This window comes from Corythoichthys intestinalis, chromosome 17 (assembly GCF_030265065.1).
Source record: "Corythoichthys intestinalis isolate RoL2023-P3 chromosome 17, ASM3026506v1, whole genome shotgun sequence".
NCBI lineage: Eukaryota > Metazoa > Chordata > Actinopteri > Syngnathiformes > Syngnathidae > Corythoichthys > Corythoichthys intestinalis.
Window position 1 is genome coordinate 19475719 of NC_080411.1, and position 20832 is coordinate 19496550.

The 20832-nt window shown below is 41.0% G+C and overlaps 1 protein-coding gene across 1 annotated transcript in view; it reads left to right on the plus strand.

The window, feature by feature from the left end:
• The window catches only part of lrrtm4l1 (leucine rich repeat transmembrane neuronal 4 like 1), a 264599-nt gene that overhangs the window by 28132 nt on the left and 215635 nt on the right, over positions 1-20832 (plus strand). The window lies entirely within an intron of this gene.

The window sequence follows — 20832 nt, forward strand, 5'->3', positions numbered from 1 at the left end:
TTACATTTGGAGGCTTGAATATGCACAAAAACTTGTACAAATTTGCACATACATGCGGCTTTAGATAACGTTCGATAATCTTGCAATGTTACGAAAAAATGTAGCAAAATGCCTCAGTGGCGCCCCCTTGAATTTTTCAAAAAGGCGTTTCCTATTAGGTTTTTTTAACAGAGAGTGATGAAATTTGGGGAGTCGATACCTTGTGCAAAACTGCTCCAAAAAGTCTCTTGCACCCGTATTCCAAATCCAACAGGAAATCGGGTATTTTGGATCGAATGTGAAATTTTTATCGGTTCACAGTAGGAGTTTACATTTGGAGGCTTGAACATGCACGAAAACTCACAAAAATTTGGACATACATGTGGCTTTGCATAACGTTCAATAATCTTGCAACGTTACGAAAACATGTAACAAAATGGCTCAGTGGCGCCCCCTTGAAATTCAAAAAGGCCTCTCCATTTAGGTTTTTTCAACGTAGAGGGATGAAATTCGGAGAGTCGATACCTTGTACAAAACTGCTCCAAAAAGTCTCTTGCATGCATATTCCAAACCCAACAGGAAATCGGGTATTTTGGATTGAATGTGAAATTTTTATCGATTTACAGTGTGCACATTTTACACCTTGGCACCTAGGGAATTAGTTTGATCATTCTCAAAATTGGCGAGACTGTTCATGAGGCATATGAAATCTTAAGTTATCAAAATGGTGTGTTTTCATTCACGGGCCTGACCTGGGCGGGGTGCCAAAGTCGGCCATTTTTTCGGCAAAATGACAAATTCAGTAAATGACTAATAGTTCCTTCACACAACGTTCCATCTTTTTCATATCTGGCATGTATGTGCGACATCCCACCCTTAACACGAGTGCATTGAAATATTACCCATTAGGCCTAGCGCCCCCTAGTGAGAACAGGAAATGCCTTTTTTTACGAGACAGGTTCCTCCTCCAAGGAAAAAAAATCTGTTGACCTCAAACCTGCATAAGGGAAGGCTTAAGACCTGTCTTCAGGTGCCTGATGAAAAATATTGAAGTTTCGTTGAAGCGGAGGGGTCCAAACAGGAAAGTGAAAATGACTGTCAACAATTTTTCTCTCCAAAAACTTTGAACAGTCATAACTCGGCAGATATACAACATATCTGCGCCAAACTTCCCGTGCTTGTTGAGAGTCATACCCTGAAGGGCCTTGTAGAGATCATTTGCATCAACCCTACAGCGCCAACTAGTGGCAATAGAAAGTCACTCGTTTTTCCAATACATGTCCAGTTCTTTTCAGGTTGGTCATTGTAATTTGAAGACCTATTGTAATACTTATTTACAGCCCATGTCCACGTGTCTCTGTCTGTTGCCGTGACGACCCTTTATTCGCCATTTAAAGGAAATATTTTTTTTCAAAGACTCAGGCAGCTTATATAGCCACAATATTTGGCACACTTCGTCGAATTGGCCCAGTTAGAAGATTAATTTTGGTTTTGAATAAGGGCTTGGCTGCACAGCTCAGTAGTGGCTCCTTTTTTGTAGTACTCTCTCCAATAGGGGTTTTTATCTCTTGGGTGTGGGAATGTAAATAGGCGACTTTCGAGCATGTTATGTTCTAATGAGATGATTAGAGAGGAGCATCTGCCAACACCCTGACCTGCACACAGTCCGAGTTGCGTGACGTCCGAGTTGCGCTAGATTGCGAGGGCCCGTTCAGTCCTGCTTGCAGGCCTAGTTAGGGCCCGAGCACTAAGCGTGCGAAGGCCCTATTGTTTTGCAAAGGATTATTATTATTATTATTATTATTATTATTATTCTTTTTTCAGGGCAAATGAAAATGGCCAATTTGGAGGCCTGAACATGCACGAAAAGTCACCAAAATTTGCACAAACGTGCGGCTTTGCGTAAATTTCGATAATCTTGTGTCGTTTTGAAAAAATGTCAAAAAATGGCTCAGTGGCGCCCCCTTGACCCTTAAAATTTTCAAAAAGGCCTCTCCTCTCAGGTTTTCAACATAGAGCAATGAAATTTGGGGAGTAGATACCTTATGCCTAACTGTTCAAAAAAGCCTCTTGCACCCATATTCCAAATCCAACAGGAAATCGGATATTTTGGATCAAATGTGAAATTTTTATCGGTTCACAGTTTGAGTTTACATTTGGAGGCCTGAACATGCACGAAAACTCACCAAAATTTGCACATACATGCAACTTTGCGTAAATTTTGATAATCTACAAAAAAATTTAACAAAATGGCTCAGTGGCGCCCCCTTGAAATTTTCAAAAAGGCCTTTCCTATTAGGTTTTTTCAACGTAGAACGATGAAATTTGGCGAGTCGATACATTGTGCAAAACTGCTCCAAAAAGTCTCTTGCACCCATATTCCAAACCCAACTGGAAGCCAGAAATTTTGGATCAAATGTGAAATTTTATCGATTTACATTTGAGACCTTGTCGCTGAAGAAAATAGTTGGATCGTCTTCAAAATTGGTCAGACTATTCAGGAGACATATGAGATCTTAAGTTTTCAAAATGGTGAGTTTTCACTCAAGGGTCTGACCTGGGCGTGGTCCCAAAGTCGGCCATTTTTGGGCAAAATACCAAATTCAGAAAATGATTAAAAACTCCGTGATACAACGTTCAATCTTTTTCATTTCTAGCATGTATATGAGATATCCCAGCCTGAACACGACTGCATTGAAATATTACCCATTAGGCCTGGCGCCCCCTAGTGGGAACAGGAAATGGCCTTCTTTACGAGACAGGCTCCTCCTCCAAGGGAAAAAAATCTATTGACCTCAAACCTGTTTCAGGGGAGCCTCAAGACATGTGTTCAGGTCCCTGATGAAAAATATTGAGGTTTCGTTGAAGCGGAGAGGTCCAAACTGGAAGTGAAAATGACCGTCAACAATTTGTCTCGCCAAAACTTTTGAACAGTCATAACTCGGCAGATATGCAACATATCTGCGCCAAACTTTCCGTGTTTGTTGAGAGTCATACCCTGAAGGTTCTTGTAGGGGTCATTTGCATCAACTCTACAGTGCCAACTAGTGGCGACAGAAAGAAGTTTTAAAAAAGGCCTTTCCTATTGGGTTTTTTCAACATAGAGCAAGGAAATTTGGGGAGTAGATACCTTATGCAAAACTGCTCCAAAAAGTCTCTTGCACCCATATTCCAAATCCAACAGGAAATCGGGTATTTTGGGTCGAATGTGAAATTTTCATGGGTTCACAGTAAGAGTTTACATTTGGAGGCTTGAATATGCATAAAAACTCACCAAAATTTGCACATACATGCGGCTTTGGATAACGTTCGATAATCTTGCAACGTTACGAAACAATTTAACAAAATGGCTCAGTGGCGCCCCCTTGAAATTTTCAAAAAGGCCTCTCCATTTAGGTTTTTCTAACATAGAGTGATGAAATTTGGAGAGTCAAAACTTTGTGCAAAACTGCTCCAAAAAGTCTCTTGCACACACATTCCAAATCCTACAGGAAATCGGGTATTTTGGATTGAATGTGAACTTTTTATCGATTTACAGTGTGCACATTTTACACCTTGGCACCTAGGGAATTAGTTTGATCATTCTCAAAATTGGTGAGACTGTTCATGAGGCATATGAAATCTTAAGTTATAAAAATGGTGTGTTTTCATTCACGGGCCTGACCTGGGCGGGGCGCCAAATTCTTCCATTTTTTCGCCAAAACACCGAATTCGGAAAATGACTGATAACTCCCTCATACAACGTTCAATCTATTTTAAATCTGGCATGTGTGTGAGGTATACCAGCCTGAGCAGGACTGGATTGAAAATTTACCATTTGTGCCTGGCGCCTCCTAGTGGGAACAGGAAATGCCCTTTTTTACGGGACACACTCCTCCTCTAAAGGGAAAAAATCAATCTACCTCAAACCTGCATAAGGGAAACCTTAAGACCTGTCTTCAGGTGCCTGATGAAAAATATTGAAGTTTCGTTGAAGCGGAGGGGTCCAAACAGGAAAGTGAAAATGACTATCAACAATTTTTCTCTCCAAAAACTTTGAACAGTCATAACTCGGCAGATATACAAGATATCTGCGCCAAACTTCCCGTGCTTGTTGAGAGTCATACCCTGAAGGGCCTTGTAGGGGTCATTTGCATCAACCCTACAGCGCCAACTAGTGGCGATATAAAGTCACTCGTTTTTCCAAAACATGTCCAGTTCTTTTCATGTTGGTCATTGTAGTTTCAAGACCTATTAAAATACTTTTTTACGGCCCATGTCCACGTGTCTCTGTCTGTTGCCGTGACGACCCTTTGTTCGCCATTTAAAGGAAATATTTTTTTTCAGAGACTCAGGGAGCTTATAGAGCCACAATAGTTGGCACACTTGGTCGAATTGGCCCAGTTAGAAGATTAATTTAGGTTTTGAATAAGGGTTTGGCTGCACAGCTCAGTAGTGGCTCCTTTTTTGTAGTACTCTCTCCAATAGGGGTTTTTATCTCTTGGGTGTGGGAATGTAAATAGGCGACTTTCGAGCATGTTAGGTTCTAATGAGATGATTAGAGAGGAGGATCTGCCACCACCCTGACCTGCACACAGTCCGAGTTGCGTGACGTCCGAGTTGCGCTAGATTGCGAGGGCCCGTTCAGTCCTGCTTGCAGGCCTAGTTAGGGCCCGAGCACTAAGCGTGCGAAGGCCCTATTGTTTTGCAAAGGATTATTAGGGCCCGAGCACTAAGCGTGCGAAGGCCCTATTGTTTTGCAAAGGATTATTATTATTATTATTATTATTATTATTATTAGGGCCCGAGCACTAGGCGTGCGAAGGCCCTATTGTAATGCAAAGGATTATTAGGGCCCGAGCACTAAGCGTGCGAAGGCCCTATTGTTTTGCAAAGGATTATTATTATTATTATTATTATTATTATTATTATTATTATTCTTCTTTTTTCAGGGCAAATGAAAATGGCCAATTTGGAGGCCTGAATATGCACGAAAAGTCACCAAAATTTGCACAAACGTGCGGCTTTGCGTAAATTTCGATAATCTTGTGTCGTTTTGAAAAAATGTCAAAAAATGGCTCAGTGGCGCCCCCTTGACCCTTAAAATTTTCAAAAAGGCCTCTCCTCTCAGGTTTTCAACGTAGAGCAATGAAATTTGGGGAGTAGATACCTTATGCCTAACTGTTCAAAAAAGCCTCTTGCACCCATATTCCAAATCCAACAGGAAATCGGATATTTTGGATCAAATGTGAAATTTTTATCGGTTCACAGTTGGAGTTTACATTTGGAGGCCTGAACATGCACGAAAACTCACCAAAATTTGCACATACATGCAACTTTGCGTAAATTTTGATAATCTACAAAAAAATTTAACAAAATGGCTCAGTGGCGCCCCCTTGAAATTTTCAAAAAGGCCTTTCCTATTAGGTTTTTTCAACGTAGAACGATGAAATTTGGCGAGTCGATACATTGTGTAAAACTGCTCCAAAAAGTCTCTTGCACCCATATTCCAAACCCAACAGGAAGCCGGAAATTTTGGATCAAATGTGAAATTTTATCGATTTACATTTGAGACCTTGTCGCTGAAGAAAATAGTTGGATCGTCTTCAAAATTGGTCAGACTATTCAGGAGACATATGAGATCTTAAGTTTTCAAAATGGTGAGTTTTCACTCAAGGGTCTGACCTGGGCGTGGTCCCAAAGTCGGCCATTTTTGGGCAAAATACCAAATTCAGAAAATGATTAAAAACTCTGTGATACGACGTTCAATCTTTTTCATTTCTAGCATGTATATGAGATATCCCAGCCTGAACACGACTGCATTGAAATATTACCCATTAGGCCTGGCGCCCCCTAGTGGGAACAGGAAATGGCCTTCTTTACGAGACAGGCTCCTCCTCCAAGGGAAAAAAATCTATTGACCTCAAACCTGTTTCAGGGGAGCCTCAAGACATGTGTTCAGGTCCCTGATGAAAAATATTGAGGTTTCGTTGAAGCGGAGAGGTCCAAACTGGAAGTGAAAATGACCGTCAACAATTTGTCTCGCCAAAAATTTTGAACAGTCATAACTCGGCAGATATGCAACATATCTGCGCCAAACTTTCCGTGTTTGTTGAGAGTCATACCCTGAAGGTTCTTGTAGGGGTCATTTGCATCAACTCTACAGTGCCAACTAGTGGCGACAGAAAGAAGTTTTAAAAAAGGCCTTTCCTATTGGGTTTTTTCAACATAGAGCAAGGAAATTTGGGGAGTACATGCCTTATGCAAAACTGCTCCAAAAAGTCTCTTGCACCCATATTCCAAATCCAACAGGAAATCGGGTATTTTGGGTCGAATGTGAAATTTTCATGGGTTCACAGTAAGAGTTTACATTTGGAGGCTTGAATATGCATAAAAACTCACCAAAATTTGCACATACATGCGGCTTTGAATAACGTTCGATAATCTTGCAACGTTACGAAAAATTTTAACAAAATGGCTCAGTGGCGCCCCCTTGAAATTTTCAAAAAGGCCTCTCCATTTAGGTTTTTCCAATATAGAGTGATGAAATTTGGAGAGTCAAAACTTTGTGCAAAACTGCTCCAAAAAGTCTCTTGCACACACATTCCAAATCCTACAGGAAATCGGGTATTTTGGATTGAATGTGAACTTTTTATCGATTTACTGTGTGCACATTTTACACCTTGGCACCTAGGGAATTAGTTTGATCATTCTCAAAATTGTCGAGACTGTTCATGAGGCATATGAAATCTTAAGTTATAAAAATGGTGTGTTTTCATTCACGGGCCTGACCTGGGCGGGGCGCCAAATTCTTCCATTTTTTCGCCAAAACACCGAATTCGGAAAATGACTGATAACACCCTCATACAATGTTAAATCTATTTTAAATCTGGCATGTGTGTGAGGTATACCAGCCTGAGCAGGACTGGATTGAAAATTTACCATTTGTGCCTGGCGCCTCCTAGTGGAAACAGGAAATGCCCTTTTTTACGGGACACACTCCTCCTCTAAAGGGAAAAAACCAATCTACCTCAAACCTGCATAAGGGAAGCCTTAAGACCTGTCTTCAGGTGCCTGATGAAAAATATTGAAGTTTCGTTGAAGCGGAGGGGTCCAAACAGGAAAGTGAAAATGACTGTCAACAATTTTTCTCTCCAAAAACTTTGAACAATCATAACTCGGCAGATATAGAACATATCTGCGCCAAACTTCCCGTGCTTGTTGAGAGTCATACCCTGAAGGAACTTGTAGGGGTCATTTGCATCAACCCTACAGCGCCAACTAGTGGCGATAGGAAGTCACTCGTTTTTCCAAAACATGTCCAGTTCTTTTCATGTTGGTCATTGTAGTTTCAAGACCTATTAAAATTCTTTTTTACGGCCCATGTCCACGTGTCACTGTCTGTTGCCGTGACGACCCTTTGTTCGCCATTTAAAGGAAATATTTTTTTTCAGAGACTCAGGCAGCTTATAGAGCCACAATATTTGGCACACTTGGTCGAATTGGCCAAGTTAGAAGATTAATTTTGGTTTTGAATAAGGGCTTGGCTGCACAGCTCAGTAGTGGCTCCTTTTTTGTAGTACTCTCTCCAATAGGGGTTTTTATCTCTTGGGTGTGGGAATGTAAATAGGCGACTTTCGAGCATGTTAGGTTCTAATGAGATGATTAGAGAGGAGGATCTGCCACCACCCTGACCTGCACACAGTCCGAGTTGCGTGACGTCCGAGTTGCGCTAGATTGCGAGGGCCCGTTCAGTCCTGCTTGCAGGCCTAGTTATTATTATTCTTCTTTTTTCATGGCAAATGAAAATGGCCAATTTGGAGGCCTGAACATGCACGAAAAGTCACCAAAATTTGCACATACGTGCAGATTCGCGTATATTTCGATAATCTTGCGTCGTTTTGAAAAAATGTCAAAAAATGGCTCAGTGGCGCCCCCTTAACCCTTAAAATTTTCAAAAAGGCCTCTCCTCTCAGGTTTTCAACGTAGAGCAATGAAATTTGGGGAGTAGATACCTTATGCCTAACTGCTCAAAAAAGCCTCTTGCACCCATATTCCAAATCCAACAGGAAATCGGTTATTTTGGATCGAATCTGAAATTTTTTCGGCTCACAGTTTGAGTTCACATTTGGAGGCTTGAACATGCACGAAAACTCACCAAATTGTGCACATATGTTCAACTTTGCGTAAATTTTGATAATCTTTGAAAAAAATTAACAAAAAGGCTCAGTGGCGCCCCCTTGAAATTTTCAAAAAGGCCTGTCCTATTAGGTTTTTTCAACGTAGAATGATGAAATTTGGTGAGTCGATACATTGTGTAAAACTGCTCCAAAAAGTCTCTTGCACCTACATTCCAAATCCAACAGGAAGTCGGAAATTTTGGATCAAATGCGAAATTTTATCGATTTACATTTGAGACCTTGTCGCTGAAGAAAATAGTTGGATCGTCTTCAAAATTGGTCAGACTATTCAGGAGACATATGAGATCTTAAGTTTTCAAAATGGTGAGTATTCATCCAAGGGTCTGGCCTGGGCGTAGTCCCAAAGTTGGCCATTTTTAGGCAAAATACCAAATTCAGAAAATGATTAAAAACTCCGTGATACAACGTTCAATCTTTTTCATTTCTAGCATGTATATGAGATATCCCAGCCTGAACACGACTGCATTGAAATATTACTCATTAGGCCTGGCGCCCCCTAGTGGGAACAGGAAATGGCATTCTTTACGAGAGAGGATCCTCCTCCAAGGGAAAAAAATCTATTGACCTCAAACCTGTTTCAGGGGAGCCTCAAGACATGTGTTCAGGTCCCTGATGAAAAATATTGAGGTTTCGTTGAAGCGGAGAGGTCCAAACTGGAAGTGAAAATGACCGTCAACAATTTGTCTCGCCAAAAATTTTGAACAGTCATAACTCGGCAGATATGCAACATATCTGCGCCAAACTTTCCGTGTTTGTTGAGAGTCATACCCTGAAGGTTCTTGTAGGGGTCATTTGCATCAACTCTACAGTGCCAACTAGTGGCGACAGAAAGAAGTTTTAAAAAAGGCCTTTCCTATTGGGTTTTTTCAACATAGAGCAAGGAAATTTGGGGAGTAGATACCTTATGCAAAACTGCTCCAAAAAGTCTCTTGCACCCATATTCCAAATCCAACAGGAAATCGGGTATTTTGGATCGAATGTGAAATTTTCATGGGTTCACAGTAAGAGTTTACATTTGGAGGCTTGAATATGCATAAAAACTCACCAAAATTTGCACATACATGCGGCTTTGGATAACGTTCGATAATCTTGCAACGTTACGAAACAATTTAACAAAATGGCTCAGTGGCGCCCCCTTGAAATTTTCAAAAAGGCCTCTCCATTTAGGTTTTTCTAACATAGAGTGATGAAATTTGGAGAGTCAAAACTTTGTGCAAAACTGCTCCAAAAAGTCTCTTGCACACACATTCCAAATCCTACAGGAAATCGGGTATTTTGGATTGAATGTGAACTTTTTATCGATTTACAGTGTGCACATTTTACACCTTGGCACCTAGGGAATTAGTTTGATCATTCTCAAAATTGGTGAGACTGTTCATGAGGCATATGAAATCTTAAGTTATAAAAATGGTGGGTTTTCATTCACGGGCCTGACCTGGGCGGGGCGCCAAATTCTTCCATTTTTTCGCCAAAACACCGAATTCGGAAAATGACTGATAACACCCTCATACAACGTTCAATCTATTTTAAATCTGGCATGTGTGTGAGGTATACCAGCCTGAGCAGGACTGGATTGAAAATTTACCATTTGTGCCTGGCGCCTCCTAGTGGGAACAGGAAATGCCCTTTTTTACGGGACACACTCCTCCTCTAAAGGGAAAAAAATCAATCTACCTCAAACATGCTTAAGGGAAGCCTTAAGACCTGTCTTCAGGTGCCTGATGAAAAATATTGAAGTTTCGTTGAAGCGGAGGGGTCCAAACAGGAAAGTGAAAATGACTGTCAACAATTTTTCTCTCCAAAAACTTTGAACAGTCATAACTCGGCAGATATACAAGATATCTGCGCCAAACTTCCCGTGCTTGTTGAGAGTCATACCCTGAAGGTTCTTGTAGGGGTCATTTGCATCAACCCTACAGCGCCAACTAGTGGCAATAGAAAGTCACTCGTTTTTCCAACACATGTCCAGTTCTTTTCAGGTTGGTCATTGTAGTTTCAAGACCTATTAAAATACTTATTTACGGCCCATGTCCACGTGTCTCTGTCTGTTGCCGTGACGACCCTTTATTCGCCATTGAAAGGAAATATTTTTTTTCAGAGACTCAGGCAGCTTATAGAGCCACAATATTTGGCACACTTGGTCGAATTGGCCCAGTTAGAAGATTAATTTTGGTTTTTAATAAGGGCTTGGCTGCACAGCTCAGTAGTACCTCCTTTTTTGTAGTACTCTCTCCAATCGGTTTTTTTTTACCTGTTAGGTGTGTGAATGTAAAGAGGCGACTTTCGAGCTTGTTAGGTTCTAATGAGATGATTAGAGAGGAGGATCTGCCACCACCCTGACCTGCACACAGTCCGAGTTGCGTGACGTCCGAGTTGCGCTAGATTGCGAGGGCCCGTTCAGTCCTGCTTGCAGGCCTAGTTATTAGGGCCCGAGCACTAAGCGTGCGAAGGCCCTATTGTTTTGCAAAGGATTATTTTTTTTTTTATTTTTATTTATTTTTTTTTTTTTCAGGGCAAATGAAAACGGCCAATTTGGAGGCCTGAACATGCACGAAAAGTCACCAAAATTTGCACATACGTCCGGAAAATTGTAAATTTCGATAATTTTGCAACGTTGCAAAAAAATATAACAAAATGGCTCAGTGGCGCCCCCTTGAAATTTTAAAATTGGCCTATAACATTAGGGTCTGTCAGCGTAGAGCAATGAAATTTGGGGGGTCTATACCTTGTCCAAAACCGCTCCAAAAAAGCATTTACACGCATATTCCAAACCCAACAGGAAATCGGTTATTTTGGATCAAATATGAAATTTTTATCGATTTACAGGGTGCACATTTGAGACCTTTTCGCCGAGGGAGTTAGTTGGATCATCTTCAAAATTGGTGAGACTGTTCAGGAGACATATGAAATCTTAAGTTTTGAAAATGGTGCGTTTTCATTCACGGGTCTGACCTGGGCGTGGTGCCAAAGTCGACCATTTTTTCGGCAAAATGACAAATTCAGTAAATGACTTATAGTTCCTTGACACAACGTTCAATCTTTTTCATATTTGGCATGTATGTGTGGTATCCCACCCTTAACACGAGTGCATTGAAATATTACCCATTAGGTCTAGCGCCCCCTAGTGAGAACAGGAAATGCCTTTTTTTACGAGACAGGTTCCTCCTCCAAGGGAAAAAAATCTGTTGACCTCAAACCTGCATCAGGGGAGCCTTAAGACCTGTGTTCAGGTGCCTGATGAAAAATATTGAGGTTTCGTTGAGGCGGAGGGGTCCAAACAGGAAAGTGAAAATGAACGTCAACAATTTGTCACGCAAAAAACTTTGAACAGTCATAACTCGGCAGATATACAACATATCTGCGCCAAACTTCCCGTGTTTGTTGAGAGTCATACCCTGAAGGTTCTTGTAGGGGTCATTTGCATCAACTCTACAGTGCCAACTAGTGGCGACAGAAAGAAGTTTTAAAAAAGGCCTTTCCTATTGGGTTTTTTCAACATAGAGCAAGGAAATTTGGGGAGTAGATACCTTATGCAAAACTGATCCAAAAAGTCTCTTGCACCCATATTCCAAATCCAACAGGAAATCGGGTATTTTGGATCGAATGTGAAATTTTCATGGGTTCACAGTAGGAGTTTACATTTGGAGGCTTGAATATGCACAAAAACTTGTACAAATTTGCACATACATGCGGCTTTAGATAACGTTCGATAATCTTGCAATGTTACGAAAAAATGTAGCAAAATGCCTCAGTGGCGCCCCCTTGAATTTTTCAAAAAGGCGTTTCCTATTAGGTTTTTTTAACAGAGAGTGATGAAATTTGGGGAGTCGATACCTTGTGCAAAACTGCTCCAAAAAGTCTCTTGCACCCGTATTCCAAATCCAACAGGAAATCGGGTATTTTGGATCGAATGTGAAATTTTTATCGGTTCACAGTAGGAGTTTACATTTGGAGGCTTGAACATGCACGAAAACTCACAAAAATTTGGACATACATGTGGCTTTGCATAACGTTCAATAATCTTGCAACGTTACGAAAACATGTAACAAAATGGCTCAGTGGCGCCCCCTTGAAATTTTCAAAAAGGCCTCTCCATTTAGGTTTTTTCAACGTAGAGGGATGAAATTCGGAGAGTCGATACCTTGTACAAAACTGCTCCAAAAAGTCTCTTGCATGCATATTCCAAACCCAACAGGAAATCGGGTATTTTGGATTGAATGTGAAATTTTTATCGATTTACAGTGTGCACATTTTACACCTTGGCACCTAGGGAATTAGTTTGATCATTCTCAAAATTGGCGAGACTGTTCATGAGGCATATGAAATCTTAAGTTATCAAAATGGTGTGTTTTCATTCACGGGCCTGACCTGGGCGGGGTGCCAAAGTCGGCCATTTTTTCGGCAAAATGACAAATTCAGTAAATGACTAATAGTTCCTTCACACAACGTTCCATCTTTTTCATATCTGGCATGTATGTGCGACATCCCACCCTTAACACGAGTGCATTGAAATATTACCCATTAGGCCTAGCGCCCCCTAGTGAGAACAGGAAATGCCTTTTTTTACGAGACAGGTTCCTCCTCCAAGGAAAAAAAATCTGTTGACCTCAAACCTGCATAAGGGAAGGCTTAAGACCTGTCTTCAGGTGCCTGATGAAAAATATTGAAGTTTCGTTGAAGCGGAGGGGTCCAAACAGGAAAGTGAAAATGACTGTCAACAATTTTTCTCTCCAAAAACTTTGAACAGTCATAACTCGGCAGATATACAACATATCTGCGCCAAACTTCCCGTGCTTGTTGAGAGTCATACCCTGAAGGGCCTTGTAGAGATCATTTGCATCAACCCTACAGCGCCAACTAGTGGCAATAGAAAGTCACTCGTTTTTCCAATACATGTCCAGTTCTTTTCAGGTTGGTCATTGTAATTTGAAGACCTATTGTAATACTTATTTACAGCCCATGTCCACGTGTCTCTGTCTGTTGCCGTGACGACCCTTTATTCGCCATTTAAAGGAAATATTTTTTTTCAAAGACTCAGGCAGCTTATATAGCCACAATATTTGGCACACTTCGTCGAATTGGCCCAGTTAGAAGATTAATTTTGGTTTTGAATAAGGGCTTGGCTGCACAGCTCAGTAGTGGCTCCTTTTTTGTAGTACTCTCTCCAATAGGGGTTTTTATCTCTTGGGTGTGGGAATGTAAATAGGCGACTTTCGAGCATGTTATGTTCTAATGAGATGATTAGAGAGGAGCATCTGCCAACACCCTGACCTGCACACAGTCCGAGTTGCGTGACGTCCGAGTTGCGCTAGATTGCGAGGGCCCGTTCAGTCCTGCTTGCAGGCCTAGTTATTATTATTCTTCTTTTTTCAGGGCAAATGAAAATGGCCAATTTGGAGGCCTGAACATGCACGAAAAGTCACCAAAATTTGCACAAACGTGCGGCTTTGCGTAAATTTCGATAATCTTGTGTCGTTTTGAAAAAATGTCAAAAAATGGCTCAGTGGCGCCCCCTTGACCCTTAAAATTTTCAAAAAGGCCTCTCCTCTCAGGTTTTCAACGTAGAGCAATGAAATTTGGGGAGTAGATACCTTATGCCTAACTGTTCAAAAAAGCCTCTTGCACCCATATTCCAAATCCAACAGGAAATCGGATATTTTGGATCAAATGTGAAATTTTTATCGGTTCACAGTTTGAGTTTACATTTGGAGGCCTGAACATGCACGAAAACTCACCAAAATTTGCACATACATGCAACTTTGCGTAAATTTTGATAATCTACAAAAAAATTTAACAAAATGGCTCAGTGGCGCCCCCTTGAAATTTTCAAAAAGGCCTTTCCTATTAGGTTTTTTCAACGTAGAACGATGAAATTTGGCAAGTCGATACATTGTGCAAAACTGCTCCAAAAAGTCTCTTGCACCCATATTCCAAACCCAACAGGAAGCCGGAAATTTTGGATCAAATGTGAAATTTTATCGATTTACATTTGAGACCTTGTCGCTGAAGAAAATAGTTGGATAGTCTTCAAAATTGGTCAGACTATTCAGGAGACATATGAGATCTTAAGTTTTCAAAATGGGGAGTTTTCACTCAAGGGTCTGACCTGGGCGTGGTCCCAAAGTCGGCCATTTTTGGGCAAAATACCAAATTCAGAAAATGATTAAAAACTCCGTGATACAACGTTCAATCTTTTTCATTTCTAGCATGTATATGAGATATCCCAGCCTGAACACGACTGCATTGACATATTACCCATTAGGCCTGGCGCCCCCTAGTGGGAACAGGAAATGGCCTTCTTTACGAGACAGGCTCCTCCTCCAAGGGAAAAAAATCTATTGACCTCAAACCTGTTTCAGGGGAGCCTCAAGACATGTGTTCAGGTCCCTGATGAAAAATATTGAGGTTTCGTTGAAGCGGAGAGGTCCAAACTGGAAGTGAAAATGACTGTCAACAATTTGTCTCGCCAAAAATTTTGAACAGTCATAACTCGGCAGATATGCAACATATCTGCGCCAAACTTTCCGTGTTTGTTGAGAGTCATACCCTGAAGGTTCTTGTAGGGGTCATTTGCATCAACTCTACAGTGCCAACTAGTGGCGACAGAAAGAAGTTTTAAAAAAGGCCTTTCCTATTGGGTTTTTTCAACATAGAGCAAGGAAATTTGGGGAGTAGATACCTTATGCAAAACTGCTCCAAAAAGTCTCTTGCACCCATATTCCAAATCCAACAGGAAATCGGGTATTTTGGATCGAATGTGAAATTTTCATGGGTTCACAGTAAGAGTTTACATTTGGAGGCTTGAATATGCATAAAAACTCACCAAAATTTGCACATACATGCGGCTTTGGATAACGTTCGATAATCTTGCAACGTTACGAAACAATTTAACAAAATGGCTCAGTGGCGCCCCCTTGAAATTTTCAAAAAGGCCTCTCCATTTAGGTTTTTCTAACATAGAGTGATGAAATTTGGAGAGTCAAAACTTTGTGCAAAACTGCTCCAAAAAGTCTCTTGCACACACATTCCAAATCCTACAGGAAATCGGGTATTTTGGATTGAATGTGAACTTTTTATCGATTTACAGTGTGCACATTTTACACCTTGGCACCTAGGGAATTAGTTTGATCATTCTCAAAATTGGTGAGACTGTTTATGAGGCATATGAAATCTTAAGTTATAAAAATGGTGTGTTTTCATTCACGGGCCTGACCTGGGCGGGGTGCCAAATTCTTCCATTTTTTCGCCAAAACACCGAATTCGGAAAATGACTGATAACTCCCTCATACAACGTTCAATCTATTTTAAATCTGGCATGTGTGTGAGGTATACCAGCCTGAGCAGGACTGGATTGAAAATTTACCATTTGTGCCTGGCGCCTCCTAGTGGGAACAGGAAATGCCCTTTTTTACGGGACCCACTCCTCCTCTAAAGGGAAAAAATCAATCTACCTCAAACCTGCATAAGGGAAACCTTAAGACCTGTCTTCAGGTGCCTGATGAAAAATATTGAAGTTTCGTTGAAGCGGAGGGGTCCAAACAGGAAAGTGAAAATGACTGTCAACAATTTTTCTCTCCAAAAACTTTGAACAGTCATAACTCGGCAGATATACAAGATATCTGCGCCAAACTTCCCGTGCTTGTTGAGAGTCATACCCTGAAGGGCCTTGTAGGGGTCATTTGCATCAACCCTACAGCGCCAACTAGTGGCGATAGAAAGTCACTCGTTTTTCCAAAACATGTCCAGTTCTTTTCATGTTGGTCATTGTAGTTTCAAGACCTATTAAAATACTTTTTTACGGCCCATGTCCACGTGTCTCTGTCTGTTGCCGTGTTGACCCTTTGTTCGCCATTTAAAGGAAATATTTTTTTTCAGAGACTCAGGGAGCTTATAGAGCCACAATAGTTGGCACACTTGGTCGAATTGGCCGAGTTAGAAGATTAATTTTGGTTTTGAATAAGGGCTTGGCTGCACAGCTCAGTAGTGGCTCCTTTTTTGTAGTACTCTCTCCAATAGGGGTTTTTATCTCTTGGGTGTGGGAATGTAAATAGGCGACTTTCGAGCATGTTAGGTTCTAATGAGATGATTAGAGAGGAGGATCTGCCACCACCCTGACCTGCACACAGTCCGAGTTGCGTGACGTCCGAGTTGCGCTAGATTGCGAGGGCCCGTTCAGTCCTGCTTGCAGGCCTAGTTATTATTATTATTATTATTATTATTAGGGCCCGAGCACTAGACGTGCGAAGGCCCTATTGTTTTGCAAAGGATTATTTTTTTTTTTATTTTTTATTTTTTTTTTTTTTTTCAGGGCAAATGAAAACGGCCAATTTGGAGGCCTGAACATGCACGAAAAGTCACCAAAATTTGCACATACGTCCGGAAAATTGTAAATTTTGATAATTTTGCAACGTTGCAAAAAAATATAACAAAATGGCTCAGTGGCGCCCCCTTGAAATTTTAAAATTGGCCTATAACATTAGGGTCTGTCAGCGTAGAGCAATGAAATTTGGGGGGTCTATACCTTGTCCAAAACCGCTCCAAAAGAGCATTTACACGCATATTCCAAACCCAACAGGAAATCGGTTATTTTGGATCAAATATGAAATTTTTATCGATTTACAGGGTGCACATTTGAGACCTTTTCGCCGAGGGAGTTAGTTAGATCATCTTCAAAATTGGTGAGACTGTTCAGGAGACATATGAAATCTTAAGTTTTGAAAATGGTGCGTTTTCATTCACGGGTCTGACCTGGGCGTGGTGCCAAAGTCGACCATTTTTTCGGCAAAATGACAAATTCAGTAAATGACTTATAGTTCCTTGACACAACGTTCAATCTTTTTCATATTTGGCATGTATGTGTGGTATCCCACCCTTAACATGAGTGCATTGAAATATTACCCATTAGGTCTAGCGCCCCCTAGTGAGAACAGGAAATGCCTTTTTTTACGAGACAGGTTCCTCCTCCAAGGGAAAAAAATCTGTTGACCTCAAACCTGTATCAGGGGAGCCTTAAGACCTGTGTTCAGGTGCCTGATGAAAAATATTGAGGTTTCGTTGAGGCGGAGGGGTCTAAACAGGAAAGTGAAAATGAACGTCAACAATTTGTCACGCAAAAAACTTTGAACAGTCATAACTCGGCAGATATACAACATATCTGCGCCAAACTTCCCGTGTTTGTTGAGAGTCATACCCTGAAGGTTCTTGTAGGGGTCATTTGCATCAACTCTACAGTGCCAACTAGTGGCGACAGAAAGAAGTTTTAAAAAAGGCCTTTCCTATTGGGTTTTTTCAACATAGAGCAAGGAAATTTGGGGAGTAGATACCTTATGCAAAACTGCTCCAAAAAGTCTCTTGCACCCATATTCCAAATCCAACAGGAAATCAGGTATTTTGGATCGAATGTGAAATTTTCATGGGTTCACAGTAGGAGTTTACATTTGGAGGCTTGAATATGCACAAAAACTCGTAAAAATTTGCACATACATGCGGCTTTAGATAACGTTCGATAATCTTGCAATGTTACGAAAAAATGTAGCAAAATGCCTCAGTGGCGCCCCCTTGAATTTTTCAAAAAGGCGTTTCCTATTAGGTTTTTTTAACAGAGAGTGATGAAATTTGGGGAGTCGATACCTTGTGCAAAACTGCTCCAAAAAGTCTCTTGCACCCGTATTCCAAATCCAACAGGAAATCGGGTATTTTGGATCGAATGTGAAATTTTTATCGGTTCACAGTAGGAGTTTACATTTGGAGGCTTGAACATAAACGAAAACTCACAAAAATTTGGACATACATGTGGCTTTGCATAACGTTCAATAATCTTGCAACGTTACGAAAACATGTAACAAAATGGCTCAGTGGCGCCCCCTTGAAATTTTCAAAAAGGCCTCTCCATTTAGGTTTTTTCAACGTAGAGGGATGAAATTTGGAGAGTCGATACCTTGTACAAAACTGCTCCAAAAAGTCTCTTGCATGCATATTCCAAACCCAACAGGAAATCGGGTATTTTGGATTGAATGTGAAATTTTTATCGATTTACAGTGTGCACATTTTACACATTGGCACCTAGGGAATTAGTTTGATCATTCTCAAAATTGGCGAGACTGTTCATGAGGCATATGAAATCTTAAATTATCAAAATGGTGTGTTTTCATTCACGGGCCTGACCTGGGCGGGGTGCCAAAGTCGGCCATTTTTTCGCCAAAACACCGAATTCGGAAAATGACTGATAACTCCCTCATACAACGTTCAATCTATTTTAAATCTGGCATGTGTGTGAGGTATACCAGCCTGAGCAGGACTGGATTGAAAATTTACCATTTGTGCTTCGTGCCTCCTAGTGGGAACAGGAAATGCCCTTTTTTTACGGGACACACTCCTCCTCTAAAGGGAAAAAATCAATCTACCTCAAAGCTGCATAAGGGAAGCCTTAAGACCTGTCTTCAGGTGCCTGATGAAAAATATTGAAGTTTCTTTGAAGCGGAGGGGTCCAAACAGGAAAGTGAAAATGACTGTCAACAATTTTTCTCTCCAAAAACTTTGAACAGTCATAACTCGGCAGATATACAACATATCTGCGCCAAACTTCCCGTGCTTGTTGAGAGTCATACCCTGAAGGGCCTTGTAGGGGTCATTTGCATCAACCCTACAGCGCCAACTAGTGGCAATAGAAAGTCACTCGTTTTTCCAATACATGTCCAGTTCTTTTCAGGTTGGTCATTGTAGTTTCAACACCTATTAAAATACTTATTTACGGCCCATGTCCACGTGTCTCTGTCTGTTGCCGTGACGACCCTTTATTCGCCATTTAAAGGAAAACACCGAATTCAGTAAATGACTAATAATTCCTTGACACAACTTTCAATCTTTTTCATACCTGCCATGTATGTGCGGTATCCCACCCTTAACACGAGTGCATTGAAATATTACCCATTAGGCCTAGCGCCCCCTAGTGAGAACAGGAAATGCCTTTTTTTACGAGACAGGTTCCCCCTCCAAGGGAAAAAAATCTGTTGAGCTCAAACCTGCATCAGAGGAGCCTTAAGACCTGTGTTCAGGTGTTTGATGAAAAATATTGAGGTTTCGTTGAAGCGGAGGGGTCCAAACAGGAAAGTGAAAATGACCGTCAACAATTTGCCTCGCAAAAAACTTTGAACTGTCATAACTTTGCAGATATACAACATATCTGCGCCAAACTTCCTGTGCTTGTTGAGAGTCATACCCTGAAGGGTCTTGTAAGGGTCATTTGCATCAACTCTACAGTGCCAACTAGTGGCGACAGAAAGGAGTTTTAAAAAAGGCCTTTCCTATTGGGTTTTTTCAACATCGAGCAATGAAGTTTGGGGAGTCCATACCTATTGCAAAACTGTTCCAAAAAGTCTCTTGCAACCATTTTCCAAATCCAACAGAAAATTGGGTATTTTGGATCAAATGTGAAATTTTTATCCATTTGTAGTATAGTTTACATTTGGAGGCCTGAACATGCACGAAAACTCACCAAATTTTGCACATACATGCGACTTTGCGTGGATTTCGATAATCTTGCAATATTACAAAAAAATGTAACAAAATGGGTCAGTGGCGACCCCTTGAATTTTTCAAAAAGGCGTTTCCTATTAGGTTTTTTTAACGTAGAGCAATGAAATTTGGGGAGTCGATACCTTGTGCAAAACTGCTCCAAAAAGTCTCTTGAACCCATATTCCAAACCCAACAGGAAATCAGGTATTTTGGATCAAGTGTGAAATTTTTATCAATTAACAGGGTGCACATTTGAGACCTTGTCACAGAAGGAGTTTGTTGGATCATCTTCAAATTTGGTGAGACTATTCAGGAGACATAGGAGATCTAAAATTTTCAAATTGGTGCGTTTTCATTCATGGGTTTGACCTGGGCGTGGTGCCAAAGTTGGCCATTTTTTCGGCAAAATGACTAATAGCTCCTTGACACAACTTTCAATCTTTTTCATATCTGGCATGTATGTGCGGGATCCCACCCTTAACACGGGTGCATTGAAATATTACCCATTAGGCCTAACGCCTCCTAGTGGGAACAGGAAATGCCCTTTTTTACGGGACGGGTTACTCCTCTAAGGGGAAAAAAATCTATTGCCCTCAAAACTGTATCAGGGGAACTTTAAGCCATGTGTTCAGGTGTCTGATGAAAAATATTTAGGTTTCGTTGAAGCGGTGGGGTACAAACAGGAAAGTGATAATGATTGTAGCCATTTTGTCTCACAAGTTTTGAACAGTCATAACTTGACAGATATATAAGATATCTGCGCAAAACTTGCCATGCTTGGTCAGCGTCTTACCCTGAAGAGTCCTGTAGTGGTCATCTGCATCAACTCTGTAGCGCCAACTAGTGGCAGCAGAATTTGAGGCCTTGGTGCCTCTGGGGCTAGTTGGATTGTCTTCAAAATTGGTCAGTCTGTTCAGGAGACATATGAGGTCTTAACTTATGAAAATGGTGAGTTTTCATTCATGGGCCTGACCTGATTGGGGTACCAAAGTCGGCCATTTTTTGGGCAACACGCCAAATTCAGTTAATGACCAATAATTTCCTGATAGAACATGCAATCCATTTCATATATGGCATGCATGAGCGATACCTCGGCTTGAACACAAATGCATTGAAATATTACCCATTAGCCATGGTGCCCCATATTGGGAACAGGAA